Source organism: Silene latifolia, chromosome 5, assembly GCF_048544455.1.
Source record: "Silene latifolia isolate original U9 population chromosome 5, ASM4854445v1, whole genome shotgun sequence".
Classification (NCBI taxonomy): domain Eukaryota; kingdom Viridiplantae; phylum Streptophyta; class Magnoliopsida; order Caryophyllales; family Caryophyllaceae; genus Silene; species Silene latifolia.
The window spans coordinates 25,897,794-25,909,875 of NC_133530.1; the positions used below are offsets into that span (position 1 = coordinate 25,897,794).

The 12,082-nt window shown below is 39.8% G+C and overlaps 1 pseudogene; it reads left to right on the forward strand.

The window, feature by feature from the left end:
- LOC141655098 (uncharacterized) overlaps positions 1-8,218 on the forward strand; it is a 42,260-nt pseudogene extending 34,042 nt beyond the window's left edge.
- Positions 8,219-12,082: the final 3,864 nt, after the last annotated feature.

The window sequence follows — 12,082 nt, forward strand, 5'->3', positions numbered from 1 at the left end:
CATTGGTAAGATGACTCGAATTTCCTTCAAAGGTGTTGGAATGCGCGTTGCTGACCTATTAGGACTCATACATACGGATGTGTGTGGACCTATGTCAATCACCGCACGAGAAGGCTATAGGTATTTCATCACTTTCACGGACGATTTAAGTAGATATGGCTATGTCTACTTAATGAAGCACAAAAGTGAATCCTTTGAGAAATTCAAGGAATACCAGAGTCGGGTACATAACCTACTGGGTAGAAAGATTAAAACACTGCGATCAGACCGTGGTGGCGAGTATCTTTCTCATGAGTTTGATCAACACCTTAAGGACTGTGGGATTGCCTTGCAGTTAACTCCACCTGGAACACCTCAGTTGAATGGTGTGTCCGAACGAAGAAATCGAACACTACTTGATATGGTTCGATCCATGATGAGTCACACCGTGTTGCCTGACTCATTGTGGGGTTATGCTCTTCATCACCGCTCTAATTCTTAACAAGTCCGTCTAAAGTCATGACAACAAGACTCCATATGAACTATGGAAGGGAACGGTCCCTAACTTGTCCTTTATACGGGTTTGGGGCTGCGAGGCTTATGTCAAGTGGAGACACGAGGATAAGCTCGGCCCGCGATCGGTCAAGACATACTTTATAGGTTATCCTAAAGGAACGCTTGGTCATTACTTTTATTCGCCAACCGAACAACGTGTATTTGTTGCGGCTAGTGCGACATTCTTAGAGAAGGAATTTCTCGAGAATGCAAAGAGTAATAGAACCTTCGAGTCATCGGAGATTCCCGGAACCAAATACCGAGCAACCATTGGAGGAACCAGTTCCTTCAATCCCGGCTGCGGTTAATATTCCTGAGGAACCTAGGAGGTCGGGAAGAGTCTCTATTCCTCCGGACAGATACATTGGTATGGTCGAGGAACATGACATAGATGACATTCTACTCTTAACGAGTAGTGAACCCGTAACCTATAAAGGTGCCATGACTAGTTCCGACTCAAAGCTATGGCTTGAGGCCATGCAATCCGAGATGGACTCCATGTATGAGAACAACGTATGGGATCTTGTTGACTTACCTACTAAGGTTCGTCCCCTTCAATGCAAATGGCTTTACAAGATAAAGCATTCTATGGAAGGTCAACAAGATATCTATAAAGCACGACTAGTTGCTAAAGGTTTCACCCAAGTGCCAGGTTTGCACTACGATGAAATTTTTGCACCCGTAGTCATGCTGCGTTCCATTCGGATTATCTTAGCGATTGCCGCTTTTCATGACTATGAAATTTGGCAGATGGATGTGAAAACCGCCTTCTTAAACGGTTTTTTGGAGGAAGAGTTGTACATGGTACAACCCGAAGGTTTCATCGATCCCGAACATCCTAAGAAAGTATGCAAGCTTAAGCGTTCCATTTATGGACTTAAGCAAGCTTCTCGGAGTTGGAATCATCGTTTCGACCAGGTGATAAAAGAAATTGGTTTTACTAGATCGGTCGAGGAACCATGTCTATACATCAGGTCGAGTGGGAGCAAGATTGGCTTCCTAATATTGTATGTCGATGACATACTCCTGATTGGAAATGACATACCTCTCTTAACTTCGGTAAAAGTATGGTTGAAGAACCATTTCCAGATGATAGATCTGGGTGAGGCACAAAGAATTTTGGGCATCCGTATCTATCGAGATAGATCACGTCGGATATTATCTCTCGATCGAGTCTTACATAGACAAGATCCTAGAGAGATTCAAGATGACTAACTCCAAAAAGGGGTTTCTTCCTATGGCTCCAGGGGTGCATTTGAGCAAGTCTCAGGCACCATAGACACCGGAAGAGAAAGAGCGCATGACACGGATTCCTTATGCCTCGACAATAGGATCAATCATGTATGCCATGATATGCACACGTCCGGACGTGGCATATGCATTGAGTATGACAAGTCGATTCCAACAGCATCCAGGTGAATCACATTGGATGGCTGTCAAGAACATTCTTAAGTACCTACGGAGGACTAAATATTGGGCATTGACTTATGGAGGCGAACAAAAGCTATGCGCAACCGGTTACGCAGATGCTAGCTTCTAAACGGATCGAGATGACTCGAAATCTAAGTCTGGATTCGTTTTTACTCTTAATGGCACTGATCACCGGAAGAGTTCCAAACAAAGTGTTACAGAGATTCTACGATCGAGTTCGAGTACTATGCAAAGCGTCCTGAAGCTGCAAAGGAAGCGATATGGATGCGTCAATGCTTACAAGGACTATCTGTAGTGCCTAGTTCGAATGACCCGATCACCATCTATTACGACAATAGAGGTGCCATCTTCCAAGCTAAGGAGCCTAAGTCTAGCAACAAGTCTAGACATGTACAACGGAAAGCTCATCTAATCCGAGATTACGTGGAGCAAAAGGAGGTAGTGATAGAAAAGATTGCTACAGATGATAATATAGCAGATCCTCTCACTAAACCACTACGACAAGATAAGCATGAAGGGCATGTTAATTCCATGGGAATTAAACGTGTTCCTGAGTTGTAGTACTCTTTTATGGATTAGATTCATTCTCTTTTGTACTCTATACGACATCATCGTTTTGATATTTATATATTTTGTTTTTCATGTGGATTTGTACGACAATTTTGAACACCACAAAGTGAACTGAACAAACATTATATTTTTTTTGGTCCTTAATTGCCCACGTGAGCTGATAACTCTGGCAATTATTTTGTGACGTTGGTTGATGGTGGGTTCAACGAGCCATAAGTCAAAAGGTTGACTGACCAATCACAGAGGCGAGTTACACGGATATCTCGTAGGACACAATAGTGACATCGACATGGAGTCCTAAATGTTTTATAACATTCGGTGCCAGGTCGTGGATAGGACCTCCATGGTGATCCTAAGAGTCGATTTTTTTGACTATCGACTGTCTCTTGAGACTAAGGCAGATTTTGGGTGACTTTGGTTTCTTTCTCACGGTCATCCGTAACAGGGAGCCAAGTAGATTTTTTCTGGGTCATTTCATGCTGTGCTTAGATCGGCAGGAGTCGAGTTGAAGGAAATATTCAGCCTTTATCAGGTACTCGATATTTCTCAGGGCCACTCGAGGAGTTGTAACTGAAATGCATGGCCATGCTCGAATACGAATTCGTTTTATCAGTTAAGTTACTCTCTAGTCGGGGAAACCACTCTAGATACAGATCGATTATAAAATACGACCTTTGCGGATACGGATCTGCAAATTGTTTTACATTGAGTGGGAGAAATTTTAAATGGATATGAGAATCGGTTATCGTACATACACTTGTACGGACAAGTGGGAGTTTGTTAGAGCCGGTGTCCTCCAGTTAGTGCGGATAACGTTATTGCACATACACTTGTACGGACAAGTGGGAGCTTGTTGGGGCTGGTGTCCTTTACAGTGAGTGCAATGACATATAAATCTCTAAAAGGATCAAAGGGTATACTTTTGTATTTTTATCAGTTGGTCCACGTTTATCAATAACGGTTGGCTTGCTAGATAAGTTTGACGTTATTGTCATACTGATGGCGGTGATCAACTGGTCCCTAAAAGTCACACCTATAGGATACGTTTGAGAGATGTGACGGTATGAAAATACAGTCATGTTGATGCCTAATTTGACTAAACAGTTAGTCGGAGTTATTATTGACTAATAATTAGTCAAACGCGATGTTGATATATTTATTTAATACGGATTAAATAATAATGGCTAAGGCGAATTAAGCAGTTAATTCGTAAATTGAATATAAACGATTATATTTAATTAATGTATATTGAATTAATTAATTATACAATATTGTCATTGTCGGACAAGTATTAATATATCGACTGAGTCATGTTACTAGTTGATATTTTAATAACCGATAACCGATGACGATTTATAATTAAAACCCGTCATATACATGTTAGCGATTCAAGTCGGGCCACGAGTTAAAATAAGGAGAGAGTGGAAAGCCCACTCCCTCCTCTTGAAGCTCACGACCGAACCAAAGGAGAACAAAAGGAGAGTCTTTCTCTCCTTTTGACCTAAGCATATTCATTTGCACAAAAATTAGGTTTTTGGAGGCATTTTCTCTAAAACCTAGATCTCACATCGAAAACTCACAAAAACTCTCTCAATATTGCAAGGCAATTAGAGAGTACTTTCTAGCAAAGGGGGCATAGTCTCAGACGGTCTTGGGTGCAACGATTAGGAGGAAATCTATATTGATTTTTGTTCTTAGGCCGTATTTACAAAGGACCCGAGGTTGATTCTTGTTCTTTATCGTTTCTCTCTTGTTTTTCGTTTATGACCATAAATCGCATGTTAAACTTACGTTATAGTCCTAAAATTTAAAGGTTTTATACGGATATTACCCCACATTAATTTTTCTAACTGTCTGTCTAACCTTGATAAAATGTTGCAGCGCTTCATCGAGGTTAATCTCGTGCTTAACTGGGAGAAGTGCCATTTCATGGTCAATAAGGGAGTTGTCTTAGGGCACTTAGTTTCTGATAGGGGAATAGAAGTTGATAAAGTAAAAGTGGAAGTGATTCAGCAATTACCCCCTCCTGTTAATGTTAAGGGAGTGAGGAGTTTTCTTGGTCACCCCGGCTTTTATCGCCGGTTTATCAAGGATTTCTCAAAAATTGCTAAACCACTTACACAACTGCTACTTAAGGATGCCCCTTGTGTATTTACTGATGAGTGTCTTTCTACTTTTAACAGGTTAAAGCAGGCTTTGGTCTCTACGCCGATCATACAGCCTCCCGACTGGGACTTGTCGTTTGAGATAATATGTGATGCCAATGACTATGCACTAGGAGCGGCGCTAGGCCAATGGAAAGACAAAGCTTTAAATGCAATCTATTATTGTAGATACCTCATTTCTGCACCTCCCGCCAACCACCCGGTGATGATTGGGCCGCATGTTTGGTACGCGGAACGATTTGTGATAGTTTGTAAGTTTATCGTCAAGTGATTGCTCAAACACTCGTGTCTACCTCTTAATTGTCATCTACACGCCGATACGGTCGTTTTGGCAGTAATTAGAGTACATTTGGAGTCCGGGCCTAAAACCGTCTTCATTTTCTGATAACCGTTAAAATGCCGAGTCAGAATGTTCTGGAATGTTCCGGATATTTCTATTCCATATTTTACAATCTTTTAATCTTTGGTAAAGAATTTCCCGTAATATTCATACAAGATATTAAGGAAAAGAAGATTAATCCGTTATTCCATAAACCAAACACGGAAATCTTTCTTCTGCAGGAGGAAACCACTTGGGAAAAGACGCAGCAGGTGCTGCGCCTCTTCCAAGAGACGCGGTGCTTGCTGCGCCTCTTCCCAAGTCCTTTTCTGCGTATTTTTCGTATCTTTTCATATCTTTTCGAGATTCACTTCCAAAGTTTCTCCGAAAACCCTATTTCCTCTGTGTGATTAGTATAAATAGGAGCCTTTGCTCCTCATATTTCTCACGTGAGTGTCCGCCCTTCTCTTCTCCCTTTGCATTCTAGACCACGTTCTTACTTTTTGGCGCCTACGTGCTTGAACTTTCGACCACGTAAGCTCGGATCTTTCTGAGTACCAGCCTCGTTTTGCTTGACCGACCAATTTGACCAACTCTGCAATTAATCAACTTTAATCAATCTTATTCGTTTTCCTCCTAGAGGGCACTTTCGTCATACATTCGAGTCGAGCATCACTAAACGTTAACTTAGTTCAATCTCGTTTCGTCAAACATGTAAGTCTGAGGATGTAAAACCTATTTTATTTATTGTTCTTTATTATTGTAATCATCATGTAAGATTTATGTCGAAAATACGTCTTAAAACCGATTTTTAAAACCCTTTGTTTAAACCCTTTTTACGGATCAACAGGATACAGAAGTCGAGAAGGGACGCAGCAACTGCTGCGCCTCTTCCTGAGGTTGTCGCCGTTCCTGCTTCTCTTCTTCTTCTTTCGTCCCCTGTTGGTTTCATCTTTTTTTGTTTTCCTTCGTCTTCGTTTGTTCTTATTTCATTCACATGATAGTTTAACATATTATTCATCATCATTAGTATTTGATTCGCCATTAAATACACTACTACAAAACTCGTTATGGACATCAGTCGATGGACATCGGATTATCTGAAAAACCGATGTACATAACATGCACATCGGTTGTTTGCAAAAAACTGATGTGCATATAATTATATGTACATCGGTTGCGTTAAGAAACACATGTCCATTATTTCTGATTTTAAAGGACATGTGATATTTAATAAAACCCATGTCTATATAAAAGTCATGGACATGGGGCATTGTATTTAACCGATGTGCATCTAAAGTTAAAATTATATGCGCAAAAATATTTTCCTCACCGCCATCACTTATAATTTCGACTACATACATTCTTCCCCAAATCCCTCTCCCTCACTCTCACTCTCACTCTCAAACCCTAACCCCTAAAACCCTCACATAATTCCTTTTGTGACGGACAATCAGTCACATAAAGGAATATGAAAACTCGGGTTTCTGATGGACTATCCGTCACATATAGGGATTTATGACGGACTTGTGACGGATAGACCGTCACATGCTTCTTTATTCTGAAAAAATATCGCATACTCCTTTATTTCCCCCAAATCAATTTCAATCACACTCAAAACCTAAAATCGTGCACCACATCGCCCGTCACCACCACCACCACCACCGGCCTCGCACCACTAGCCTGCCGCAAGAGGCCTGCCTCCGACCACGCCCTTCTCCTTCTCATTTCCTCTTTTTCTTTGGTGCTCTTTTTCTCTTTTCCTTTTGTGGTGCCTCCGACCACGGCTGCACCACTGGCCTACCACCACGCCTGCACCGTAGCCGTCTCATTTTCACTAACCTTCTTCACTCTTCTTCTAAGCTTTGCGAACAAGCCGCCCCTTCCGCTCAGTTCCCTCCTCTCCAGGTTTTCTCCTTTTTCAATTTCATTTTTATAATTTTCTTTTGTTAACAAGTTTGTAATTTCCGAGTATTTTAATGTTGTTGCGTTTAATTAGAGTTTTATTTGATAATTGATTCACTACTCGGTGCGTTTTCCCTTCGTTCTCGTTTCGCTTTTGCTGTATATAGTTGTGTTTTGTGCTATCTGATTTAGCATAGGCTATGTTATTTTGAGAGCATTTGGTTAATTGGATTCTTATATGTTCCATGTGTATTGTTATGATAGTGATAATCAGTTTGTGTGAGTTTTGTCCTTGTTTGGCTATCGAGGAAGGGTCGGAAGGTATGGGTTAATTTTTCTTCTTTTTTTCTTGTTCTAAATTTAATGCTTGTTATATTCATAATGGTTTGATTTTCTTAATTTGTGGGGTTCGGTTTCGACTGTAGAATGGCTTGAATATGGGAAACTACAAAGGGTTGTATTAGTGATAATGAATAAAGCCACTAATGAAGTTCTTGAAAGATGGAATTTCAGCATTGAGACCGATTTCGAAGTGGTTGAAAAAGGGTAAAAATTAAATCCTTTTCACAATCAGTTAATTAAAATTAACTATGTTTGTTGATTGATTATTATTTTTCAATTAAAAAATGGGACTTGATTATTTTTCTAGGGTTTCAAAAGAAAAGAGTGACAAGGAAATAATGAGGGAAATACAAGCAATTATGAGGCAGATTGCTTCCAGCATCACTTAGTTGCCTTGCCTCGATGAACCATGTTATCAATCAATCTCAAATTTATTTGGTTGTTTGCAGTTGATTTAGATTGGAAGAAAAACTGATATTTGACTGATAATGTTGGATTTGTACAGGTGTATTTGCTGTTTTAGCCTATACTGACAAGGATGTCGAGGCGCCCTTTACTTGGATTGAGAGTGATCCTAAGTTGATTGCCAATCCAAAAATGGTGAAATTGCAATATTTTGATACCAAGGTAAAGGATAGACTAGTAGTACTACAGTAGTTTCGAAGCTTTTTATGCCAATATTACTTGCTTTAGTTCTGACTGATAACGCTGCATTTGTTGCTGCTTTATGTTGCAGATTCACAAGGTTGACACTCTTGTGTCTTACAAAAACGATGATGACTTGGATGAACAATAGGATACTTTGTAGAAGCTAATAAGAAGAATCAAGTGTTTTCACGGTAGGATTGAACAATGCAATTGATGTTTATGTGTACCTACCTATTATGCAGTTTTGTGAATCATTGATTCACAATTTTGTAACTTGATCTTCAGTTGGTGTGACTAATGTTGAATTCGTATACTGAAGATTTGAAAACCTTTTTTGAGGAGACGTTCTTGTGTAGCCAGAAGCTTCTATCATCGGAAGAGATGTATGAGAAAGTGTTGGACCTGATGAGTGTATGTGATTCAAATTCGAACTCGCTTGTTATCAATAATATTCTTATCGTCACCAACACTGGTTTGTTGCATTTCAGCCTTGTAGTCTTTCATCTATATTGTGTATGATGTATTGCAGCAATTACTTTCGAGCTTCGAGGGAAATGGCAGGATAGTCGAAGATCTTCCATGGGTAAAAAAGATATTTTTGTATAGGTTAGTCGTCTAAGTAAATTTGACACAGTAGATGAATTTTTGTTGTAATTGACTTTTGATAACCGATTGATTTTATACAAATACTTTTTGTTGATTATGGAATCATTTTGCGTTGTTATCATGTGTACGACTAATATGGGCAACAGCAAAATATTTGTTTTATAAAAAATAATAATTATAGACATCGGATTTTTGCAAAAAACTGATGTCCATTGATCAAATAGACATCGATTTTCCTAAAAATTCGATGTCCATTGATCAAATAGACATCGGCTTTCCTAAAATTCCGATGTCCATTGATCAAATAGACATCGGTTTTTCTAAAAATCCAATGTGCAAATTTTAATGGACATCGGTTTAAAATCCAATGTCCATTAATCCACAATGGACATGACCAAACTCTACATCGGTTGTGTATCCGATGTCCATATAGAGAAAAATCCGATGTCCATCACAAGTTTTGTAGTAGTGAAATCCCGACTTAAATCCCTTGTAACCAATATTTGCGGGTTTTCGTCATTAAAGTCAATCCGGGTTGTAGAGATTCGATTCATTCACGTCGAGTTTCTGGAATTCGATCTTTGATATATTTCCACCTGTTTATTATCATATTCATCATTAATTTAACTTGTTTAAACTAATTAGTTTATTCATATCATTAATCAATCTTGTATCTTGTAATTAATTCGTTCTAATTAGTTTCATCCGTGTTTATCGCTTTTATGACCTTTAATTATATGTAAATAATATGTTAATCACTTTCATCCGAGACAATTGTTCATAATCAATCATTAAATTCACCAATTAACATTAACGATTTTCTATTCCGGCTCCACAGCCAGAACTGAGCCAAGGAACAGACGCAGCAACTGCTGCGCCTCTTCCAGAGGGCGCAGCTCTGCTGCGCCTCTTCCTGGTTGATTTCTGTCTCTGAACTCTTGTTTTGCCTTGACCTAGTTTATTAGTTACGTATTAATTAAATAATAATCGTATTATCACTAATAATCTGTTCGTTTATTTGTTTATTCATTTTTTTCTTAAAATCATCCGTTTAAAAAGTATTTTCGACATAAATCTATTAATTGTAATTTTCATTATTATTATTGTATTTCTTTTATTGTATCATTTGTATGCCTTCACATGTAATCAACTTAAATTCCTACTTCGACATTAATTGTATGCTAAATTAATTGTTCACCGACTTAGTCTTAATTCACATGCTAGGATTAAAACGTTGGGTGTTGCATTGCATGCATATAAATCGACAATATATCGAGTATAGATAATTTCCCTAATCATTAGTAGAGGCCGCTATCGAGGCGGGCGGGATTAGGTGTTCGATCAAAAGAGCTTCCTAATACGTACCCTCACCCCTTACTCCAGATCTCTGTGAACATCTGTGTTCATTGGCATCCACGAGAGTCATTCTAGACATAGAATGCTAAGGGTAACGAATTCTAGGAGTTCATGTCACTACTTTGTGTCATGACATGACACGAGGTATTCGAACGGTTTCCAATTTTCCACAATAAATTGGTGGCGACTCCACAAATGCAAACGCTTGTTCCCAAGCGCCCCCCGTGGCCCGCGTCCACAGTTTGGCGACTCCGCTGAGGATAATACACTTACGTGTAGCCAAAGGTGAAACTTGAACAAGGTTAGGGAATAGTTTGTACAAGACAATTGTCGGTTTTTTATAACTCGGTCTTCCTAGATCGTTTATTCGGCCTTCCTAGGCCCAATCCAACCCATTTGACCAATCGTCCCGTTTAAACAGTCCTAATTCTTATTTGGGCCTAAGGATGGATAGCGATTGACGTCATCCATACCATGGTACTTACTCTTGTTTGTATCAAGGACTTTCACTACTTGAGGAAATGGACTAGGAATCGGCCTTACTCTTGTTTGGTACGAGCCTCTCCATAGACTTCGGGTTTGATTGTTCGGTATGGCAACCCACCCTTTAAACCAAAACCCTTTTAAATGCACTCAGCATCCCGTTATAATGCTTATACCTTATGTGATCACCACTTCAAAACGAAACCATGACGATTTTTGTGAAATCTAAATCCTCTTTTAAGATGTAAATTTTCGAAAATGGGCCAATGTTAGCGCAAAACCGAGTCAAAACTCTGTCCAATTGTCGAGTTAAATTTCGGGCCCAAGCCCATTTCAAAACCTCACTTCGAGTCCACTCCTACAACTACACTACAGTTGACTAGGGCCCACATTTTCAAATCTTGTCATTTCTTCAAATCTCACTCGACACAAGTGGCACACATCCACTTCACAAGTCAAAAACGTTTTTTTTTCAGTAAGTGTGCTAGAATGGTCGATCGTGTTTTGATTCGTCGTCAATCTCTTATCCAGTTTCCAAGATGCCTGAAACAAGCGACGTGAGCACCGACCAACCCCGGAATGGTAATGATCAAATCCTAACCGCGCTAGCTTGTCTCCAAGTCACTCAAAAATCAAGTGTATGACCGACTCGACACAATCGAGGGCCGAATTTATGTCGTGGAAAAGAGGTTGCCTCCTCGAGAAAGTGAAGTGGCTGATGAATTTGTGAACAACTTCGGGGAAAAAACACGCCCATAGGTATGACTGCGGCTGAGAAACGACTTCAATATTTGGAGGAACAATTGATGTACCTGAAAGGGGATGATATTTATAGGGAGAACAACCGTAAATATGAGGCCGTGAGTTCCAAGTTGCCAACCAACTTCAACATGACGGATATCCCTAAATTCAAGGGACATGAAAACCCTTTGAACCATATCCGTGCTTTCAAGGACTACATGTCTATCAAAGGCATTAAACCCGAGATGTTCCTAAGGATCTTTCCTTCATCTCTTGACACCATCCTAAGACAATTGTTCTATTCTCTAGAACATAAGAAGATCGCTACCTGGGATGATGCCACAATCGAGTTTGCCAAACAATATGCGGATAATGCTGAAATCCAAGTTAACATGCGCACCTTAGAGGTTCTTACCCAAAATGACAAAGAAGGTTTCACCGACTTCCTAAGTAGGTGGAGGAAGACTCGTACCCAACTTGTTGAATCTCCAGATGAAGCTACCCTTGTGGAGAAATTCGTGGATAATCTAAAGCCCATCTATGCAAGTCATTTGAGGTACCAAAACATCAAAACTTTCAAGGACTTGACCGTACTAGCAACAAGGATCGAAGATGACATCCGTAAAGGGCTCTTGTCCAAAACGATAGGTCGAGGATATCAAGGCTCAATAAGCCATTCTTACGGCTCTACTAGCAATACCGATGAAGTTAACCTTCTCGAGCCATCCAAGAAGAATACCCCACCAAGGAAATTCACAAATCTTGGGGACACATATTCCAATGCTCTAAAAAGATTGATGAAACAAGGCAAGCTTCAACCCATAGGCCCTGCACCCGAACCAGAAAAGAAATTCAAGTTCTGGGACGAGTATTCATACTGCGAATATCATAGGGGTAAGGGACATGACACAGAAAAAGGCTACAAATTGAAAAATGTGCTTCAAGACATGATTGAGGATGGTCGCCGACCAATACCGCCGGG